Below are 8654 nucleotides of genomic sequence, written 5' to 3'. Positions count from 1 at the left end.
TAATAGGGTATTTCTGCCACCTCCAAGATCTTCTCGTCAAAGAAAAAGCTAAAGATATTAAGAAGTAACAACCTCCCGACCCCTTCCTACAAGTATTCTAATCATACACACTAAATATAACATTGTATAAAAAAAAAACTATATGTAAATTCTCCCCGAGATGATCCCAACTATGATAAATTATATAAAATATGGTCACTAATAAACCATTTTGTGCAGAAATATATGTTCCAGACCAAAACATTTGTATCGACGAAACCCTTGTCCACTTCACTGGCCGACTGCAATTCATACTTTATATTCCCAGTAAGAAAACCAGATACTGATACACACTCAACAAATTGTGAGAGAGAACCAGTGGATATGTGCATGCAAAGGCAAAGACTCCCTTGCTCCAGCCCCCTAAGTTCCTACATTGGAACCAGCTAAAAATATTGTCTGGGACCTGGCTTAGCTTCTGCTCAAAAAAGGCTACATCTCTTCCTCAACAATTATTATACGAGTTTGCCCCTTTTCTGCCACCTGTACCATGAAAAAACCTTGACCTGCGTTACCACCAGAAAAAACACAAAGGGATTCCCACAAAACTTAGTGACAACAAGGTTACAAAGGGGGAATGTACAAGTATGAGGAATGAGGAAGTGTTATCCGTGAAGTGGAGGGACAAGAGAGATGTCTATGTCCTGTCCACCATCCACAATGACATCTTAGCGAAGATTCCCAGAAGACACGGCCCCATTGTAAAGCCTGAATGCATCCACAATTATAATCTGTTTATGGGAGGGGTGGGTTTAAACGACCAGATACTACAGCCATATTTACAAATTACAAAGTCCCTTTACTGGTATAAAACAGTCACAATTTACCATTTTCATATGGTCATGTATAATGCGTACGCCTATCAGAAGTCAAGAGAAAGACCCAGTACCTTCCTCAAATTTATTGAAAACATTGTCACTGCCCTGATCTAACAGCAATGAAGCATTTGCTCTGATTGTGTGAGTTGACTTCATGAGCAAAATATTCCCGAAAACTTTTGTCCCACAGAATCAAGAAGAAGACACCAAAAGAATGTTGTGTTTGCAGCAGAGGCGGAGTTAGAAGAGACACCAGTCATCACTGTCTCCAACGTCCCTCCCACGGCTCACAGCAGGGGTCCAGTGCATTCTTGTTCTCCATTTCAGGGATGAATCAGGCCTGAATTTTTGCCTGAATTTCGATCTGAAACGGAGCCAAAGACGTACAGTACAGGCCCCTTGTTCAATCTGCTCTGTGGCCGCCACGGAGATGTGTGAACCGGCTCCATTGAGAGCCAGACACACTCTCCTGTCAAGCGAATTGGATGCAGGAAAACCCTCATCCAATTCGCACTAGTGTAAACCCAGCCTTAGACGTTTTCAAACATCCCTAAGATAATTAGTTTCAATTATTTTTAACAGACTGTAATTTCCCAGTTTCAAATAACTGTGTGGATCATTTGCCTGCTACCACATTTCTATCTTCCACATTAATTGACCCTGGCCTGTTTACCAACAATGCCTCTGGGCACTGTTCTCCTGCCCTCCAGGGAGGAAGCCTTGCCTCCACATAACTTTCAAGAAGTAACCCTTCTGTTGGACTGGGGAATGGGTTGGGGGTTGGGGGAGGGTGAAAGGGCACACGCAATTTTCTAGATACCAAAATTTAGAAATTACTTTATTTAAAACCCTCAAGGAATGCTAAAAGCAGACCACTCATATCTCAATAATGCCTATATATCAAAATCGATTCAGTTACTAGTTAATACTATTGATTTTGTAAACTGATGCCGTGTGCACACAACCGTTTTTAATATTATGGAAAAAACAACGTTTTTCTCAATGTGATTCTTGTCAAGCCTGCCTTGCATACACACGACGTGAAAAAAATGCTTGAGCAAAGCGCGGTGACGTACGACGGCACTATAAAGGGGAAGTTTCATTCGGATGACGCCACCCTTTGGGCTGCTTTTGCCGATTTTGTGTTAGTGAAAGTTTGGTGAGAGACAATTTGCGCTTTTCAGTCTTCGTGCTTTTCAGTCTGTTACAGCTTGACGAATGTGCTATCTCCATTAGTTTTACCAAAACAATCGCACCCGTCTCATAACTTGCTTCTGAGCATGCGCATTTTTTTCCCGTCTTTAAAGCGTACACACAACCATTTTTCACAACGAGAAAAACGACGACGTGAAAAACTACGAGAAAAAAATAGAGCATGTTCTAAATTTTTAATGCCATTTTTCACATCATGAAAAACGGTTGTGTGTACATGACTTTAGATCTAATATATATATATATATATATATATATATATGGCCAAGCAACAATTATTACTATGTATATATATAATTGAATAAATTAAATATAATATAATCAATTAATTGATGAATGTGATGGGTGAAAAATGATGAAAAATAATAATAATTTTTTTGCTTATTTAGTTATGATGAAATGTGTGTGAGTGAGCGAGTGTGATAAAAATGATTGATTAAAATAAATATTGGTGAAAAATTAATATTAATTAAATAAAATGAAATAAAATGTCATTTGATGTGATGAAATAAAATGAATTAAATAAAAAGTCCACAACAATTAAAATTCTGAGCAATGTAAAAAACATGCTCAGAGCCGTGAATGTGCAATAAGGGTGCAATTAGGTGAAGTGCTACAAGTTAATGCAAAAAAGCTTTTACCTTATGTAGCACTGCCCTGGAAGGAGCTGCTGGTTTGTTTTGGGTGGCATGTTACCTCTGTTTCTCCGCCGTCTAGGAGTACTTGATGAGAGTTGTAGTAAATGGAATGTCCACACATCAGGTGTCTTTTCTGTGCTTTTATTACCCAGCCGGGTAAAAACAGTAAAACTGGTTGAAGAGTAAAGAGATAGCGGAAATGAAGAATAGCAGATTCAGGTGTATGTAGATGGGAAACAATCCTGCTTCCAATGACAACTCCTGCTTCACCACTCTAGCCAGAGTGGGTATAGCGCATCTGGACAGGCCTCTCTCACCAGCCTGGCAGCCAAAATGTCACTTGGAACTCGGGGTTAAGTCTCTGCCACAGACCCTCCCAATGGTTAAAAATAATGGACATAATATTGGTCCGGAATCCTCCCTAACAGATTCAGCACCCGGATGTCCTTCAGGTAGTTTTGGTTAGGTTACCGACTGATAGGCTACCACGTACAGCCTCTTAGCACCCGGTTTCCCTGGTCCCCGATGGATGGTTAGACCCCTCTTGGAACGCCAGCCTCTCTTGGCACTCCTCAGGCAGACTCTCCACCGGACAACTTCCTCTAACAAGACAGACAGCTCAGGACCTCATCAGATTGGGGACCTAGTCGATCACTAGGCCCCAGCCCCAGATCAAATGTTCCGTGCCAACGTGGTCCTGGAACCAGGAACACTGCGTAGCACGCACACCCCGGCCCGGAAGGCCATTTTACCAGGGTGCCGTGGTATGGCTACCCTAAAGGTGGGCGCCACATGGGAAAAAGACCTAAGAAAATGGCGTCTGCCCATTAAATCCCCCCCCAGCATGCACAGTGAGGAAGACTCCCCCTGATAGGCTGCTGGGAAGGAATATCCAAACCCTTGACTCCACTGCTGCCACCTATCGACCTGGGGTGGCCCAGCACCCCAGAAACGACAGCATGAACCCACAGCACAGCCAAATCTAGGACAGGGGCTCCAAATTTAAACAGAATAACCTGGTCAAAGCCACTTAACTCTCTGACCCCTCTAAATTTACACTAGCACCGGTTCTGAAAAGTAACCAAGCGCTACACTTAAATCATTCAAACAGTAAACACAGCCTTCAATGGGCTGTGTGTGTAGTGCCAAAACAGTGAAATCGTTCGCAGACTTCTATGTCTGTGGGACCTTAAAGTGAAACATTGTATTGAGTTACAATATATAATAAAAGTAAATATATAAAGACAAATAAACCTACATGGTGGTCTGTCAATGGTGCTTACCTTTGAGAGATGTTTGCAAATGTCTCAGTGTTTGAACAGCCATCTATGGATCTCTTCTAGATCAACTGGAGGCTGTGATATTTATAATGCTTATAATTGAAGTAATAGAAATCAGCTGCCCCATCGCTCAACATCCCCTGCCCTGTGATCACTATTTGTACACATCTTGAGCGATGGTTGTACTATTTTTATATTATTACATTTTATACATTGGATTTATCTGCACTATGTGGAGGCCTTACTTTTTTCTTTGTATGATCCACACTTCTCCCTGACGAGAGGAGTACTATAAGTACCAGAAACATTGCGGCCAAAGTCTGGTTTTGTGGATCATCGCCTGTTTGATTGATGCGGATGCACACATACATCAGTCCAGCCATAGAAGTTCAGGTTTGAGATCCTGACTGCCATCCACGCCTATTTGACCCACCGCCACTGGCATGTGTGTCCACAGATTAGGGTAAGCGTACCAATTTCCTACCCCTGGTGTTGGAAGCACAATCCTGGGTTTAGCGTGTGAATACCACTCTGTATGATTCAGAAATTCATCTATATTGTGGGACTAACATCTTTCCTAGATTATGCTAGAGGAAGTCCACACATCATATATATTGTGATGAACTTTGGGTTACCTCACTGACTCTCACGTTTATATGTTCATTTATCCTCCTTTTGTATTTAGGTGGCTTTCAATGTGTTCACACATGTAAAGCTTTGTACATGCTGTAGGTTATTATATATATTTCTCATGTTGTCACACCAATGTGAATTTCCACTCTATTTAAATTTTTGACACTTATTGTATCACTATAAGGTAGTCATTGCGTGTGTATGCACTCATCCTTCTACCTACCTTTCTTAGATGTTGTATTGTATTTCACACACTGCATTGTTTCCCTTGATAAATATCCGATGTCTATTAATATCTTAGCGCTGCATCTTTCTTTTTCCTTTTTCTTTTTGTAGTAGAATAATTAATGTCCTGACACAATTTCTCAGGGTGAATAGCTACTTTACCTGCTGACCAAATTACAAGGAGCTGAGACCAGACTACTTGGATGGCTGTGCGAAAAGAGAAAAGAGGAGTACCTCTCACCTTAGTTTTATTAGCCTCATGAAATCACAAATACATGCATTTGATTGGTTCACATTATAAATCCACACCCACTCCATCCTCAGTATCACACACCCCCTTGTGACGTCTGTAGCATATGACACACACATTCCAAAGTCCAGGAGCAAAGGGAAAGAAATTGAAGTCATTATTTGGAAGAAATCTTCTGGTCAGATGGAGACAGGAATAGGGGGGGAAGGGTTGAACACGTTTGAAACATGAGGGAAAGAATTGGCATCTGTTCCCAATCTTCAGCCTTTTTGTCCTTCTTATTTTTAATGCTGAGTTCATTACTTTTAAAACTTAATTTCATATCTGACAAATTTTATCAAGGAAAATAAACACTTATTGTGACATCTTTTCACACATGCATATATAAAAAGAAATATAAAGAACAACAATATAGAAACAATATGAAAATATAAAAGATTAAACATTTTAGTGGTTCTAATAAAAGAATTCAAAATAGAAATTTTATCCAGATCCATCACATTTTTACATAGGAAGAGGGAGCTGAGGGTGTCTTCCATAAATTGTAAAAAAGGGTGTCTTCTTATGCCCTGTACACACGACCGGTTTTCCTGACATGCCAAAACCCGAAGTTTTTTCCGACGTGATTCCTCTCAAGCCTGCCTTGCATACACACGTTTAGTCCAAAAAAAACGCTTGACCAAAGCGCGGTGACATCCAACACGTACGACGGCACTATAAAGGGGACGTTCCATTCAAATGGCGCCACCCTTTGGGCTGCTTTTGCTGATCCTCGTGTTAGTTAAAGTTTGGTGAAAGACGTTTCACGCTTTTCAGTCTTTGTGCTTTTCAGTCCATTACAGACAAATGTGCTATCTCCATTACAAACGCTATTTTTACCAGAACGAGCGCTCCCGTCTCATACTTGATTCTGAGCATGCGTGTTTTCCCCCCTCAGAAAAGCATACACAGGAGCGGTTTTCGCAATGAGAAAAAGACTGACGGCAAACAGGACAGGAAAAAATAGGGCAGGTCATAAAGACTGTCATGAGGGATCTGAGCTTCCTCCAGTTCCTGCCATCTCGTAGTGGGAGATTTAGGGGACCAGGTTCTCAATTGCGCCAAAACAGCAGCCGTATGATAGTCCTTAATCACCATATTTCCCACCCCTCCTGCCCCCCTAGAGGTTATAGAATTCCTGAATGCTCACCTAGCCTTCTTTCCTTTCCATAGAAACTTGTTTACAAGGGCTTGAATCTTGGTAAAGAAGGAGTTAGGGACCGGGATGGGGAGAGTCCTAAACAGGTAAATCAGTTGAGGAATAATTATTATTTTGAAGGCCGCTAGGCGGCCCGACCATAAAAGTTCAACTTTGGTTAAGTCCTGGAGCTTAGCTGGAAGGGAGGCTAAAAATGGAGTGTAGTTTGTTGCAAAGAGATCCTTCGATGAGGCAGATAGGGTGATACCCAAATAATTTACACCATTGTTGGTCCAAGCGTATGGAAACCATGAACTTATAGTTTTTTTTAATCTAGTATCAATACCTAACCGCAGTATAAAAGATTTATTCTCATTAACTCAGTCACTCTGAGCTTAGTGGTGGAGTAGGATGCTTCTCGACGAGTCTGCTCTCACCCAGGGACCAGATAGACTAGACAGTCAGGCAGGCAGGTTCTTCCTAGCCCCTTGCTGAAACATCTACTACTACAGCACCCAGGACCAGCGATTTTCTTCCTTCCCCCTGGGCCCCCCTCTTTGCTTTGCAGGCATCACCTCCCGGGAGCCTAATAAGGCAATTGGCGGCCTCGCTTCTCCTTACCCCCCACACCACCAGCCGTAATTAAGGCATCCCCCCACCACCTCCCCGCCTCAGTTTCCAGCCGTCCATAACCCTACCTTGGCCCCCGCTCGCCCCCGCCACCTCCTGGAAAGATTTGCGGTGGCCACGATTAGGAAAGACCGCGGCTTCACCCACGGCTTAGCGGCGCGCCACACCTACACCCAGCAATCCCCCTCAAACTGCTCAGAAACTCCCCCCTTTACCCCAGGAGGATTCCCACCCTCTCCCAGGTAACTACCAACCACCATCCGACTGGAATCGGACCACTTGGCCTTCAGGAGAAAGATTAAAACCCATCTCTTCTGAGGTCCAGGGGTTCCTTACCCATGAAATGGATACAGCGCCCAGAGGCAATTTAGTTTGCATGTGTTGCGCTTTACAAGTTTCTCACTCACTCACTCACCTCCGAGCCTCCTCCCCCACGCCCCTCGCATTAAAATTATTTTATGGGTAACCTCATGACATTTTTTTTAAAGGGACAGAATACAAAATGTATTAATAATGTGTACTGTTAAAGAAGTACAATTATAATAGACTTGCTTGGATTTATAGGGAGGAGGGGGCCCACTGTTTTTAAAGCAAAGCCAACTAGGAAACTGACATTTTGAGCCAGTAGTTGCACTAAAAAGCCCACTCCTTACTGTTTTAGTTTTTTCATTGGTACTTGTCCTGATTCTACAACCAGTCAGCACCATATATTCTCCATTTCTTTCTGGGGGCCCTGGAGGTAGGGTAGTGGCCCTTAACATCAGGAAAATAGTACTTTAAAAAAGGGGGGGCTTTGCTGCCCTCCCTTTGAGCTCTCCCAATGTTGAAATGTATGTGACCTGATCTGGTACAGGAAGTTGGGGCTGTGCGCTCGCTGTCCTTTTCTTCCTGACCACCCAGGGTGCATGCCTAGATAAGGGTCTGGTTGTAGGATTAACGGGACCCCACTCCATTTTTCTCTTTGGAGGTCAACTACTGTGTGTGAGCCAAGATAACTATAACAAAAAATCCACATCCAAATATACATTGCCAGTATGTGCAGTTGATGAGACTGTCCATGCAAATTGTACTGTTCCATACAGCTTTAAGGTATCCCCCAAGCATGTCATCTAAAGTATTTATTGTATTCAAAGAGAAGATCTTCTTCCTGATTTATGATGGATATTAATTTAGTATCAACATTCATCTCCTATAAACTTCGATAAGGTCAGAGTTTGTGAACCTCCCGCACACCAAACCCGGGCAGATTCACTTAACCAAAAAAAATAAAGATATAGGGCCGGATTCAGGTAGATTGGCGCATCTTTCTGCCGGCGTAGCACATCTCATATGGGCTACGCTGACATAACACAGAGAGGCAAGCAGAGTATTCACAAAGCACTTGTTCCCTACGTTGCGCCAGCGTAACGTAAATTATTTGGCGTAAGCCCGCCTAATTCAAAGTAGGTGGACGGTGGGCGTGATCCATTTAAATGAACCGTGACCCCATGCAAATGATGGGCCGAACGAACGGCGCATGCACCGTCCCGTAGACGCTTCCCAGTGCGCATGCTCAGAATCATGTCGGAACGAATGCCTAAGATACATCGAATCACTGAACGTAACCTACGCCCAGCCCTATTCACGTAGTCCTACGTAAACGACGTAAAATACAATGGCTGTTCCGTGGTGCATACCTTTGCATAGGATGTGCCTCCTATAGGTGGAATAACTTTACGCTTATGTAAACAGCGTATATTTCTGCGACGGGCG

This window comes from Rana temporaria, chromosome 1 (assembly GCF_905171775.1).
Source record: "Rana temporaria chromosome 1, aRanTem1.1, whole genome shotgun sequence".
Taxonomy (NCBI): Eukaryota; Metazoa; Chordata; class Amphibia; order Anura; family Ranidae; genus Rana; species Rana temporaria.
The sequence above is the reverse complement of the archived record's forward strand: the minus strand, read 5'-3'. Positions refer to the sequence as shown.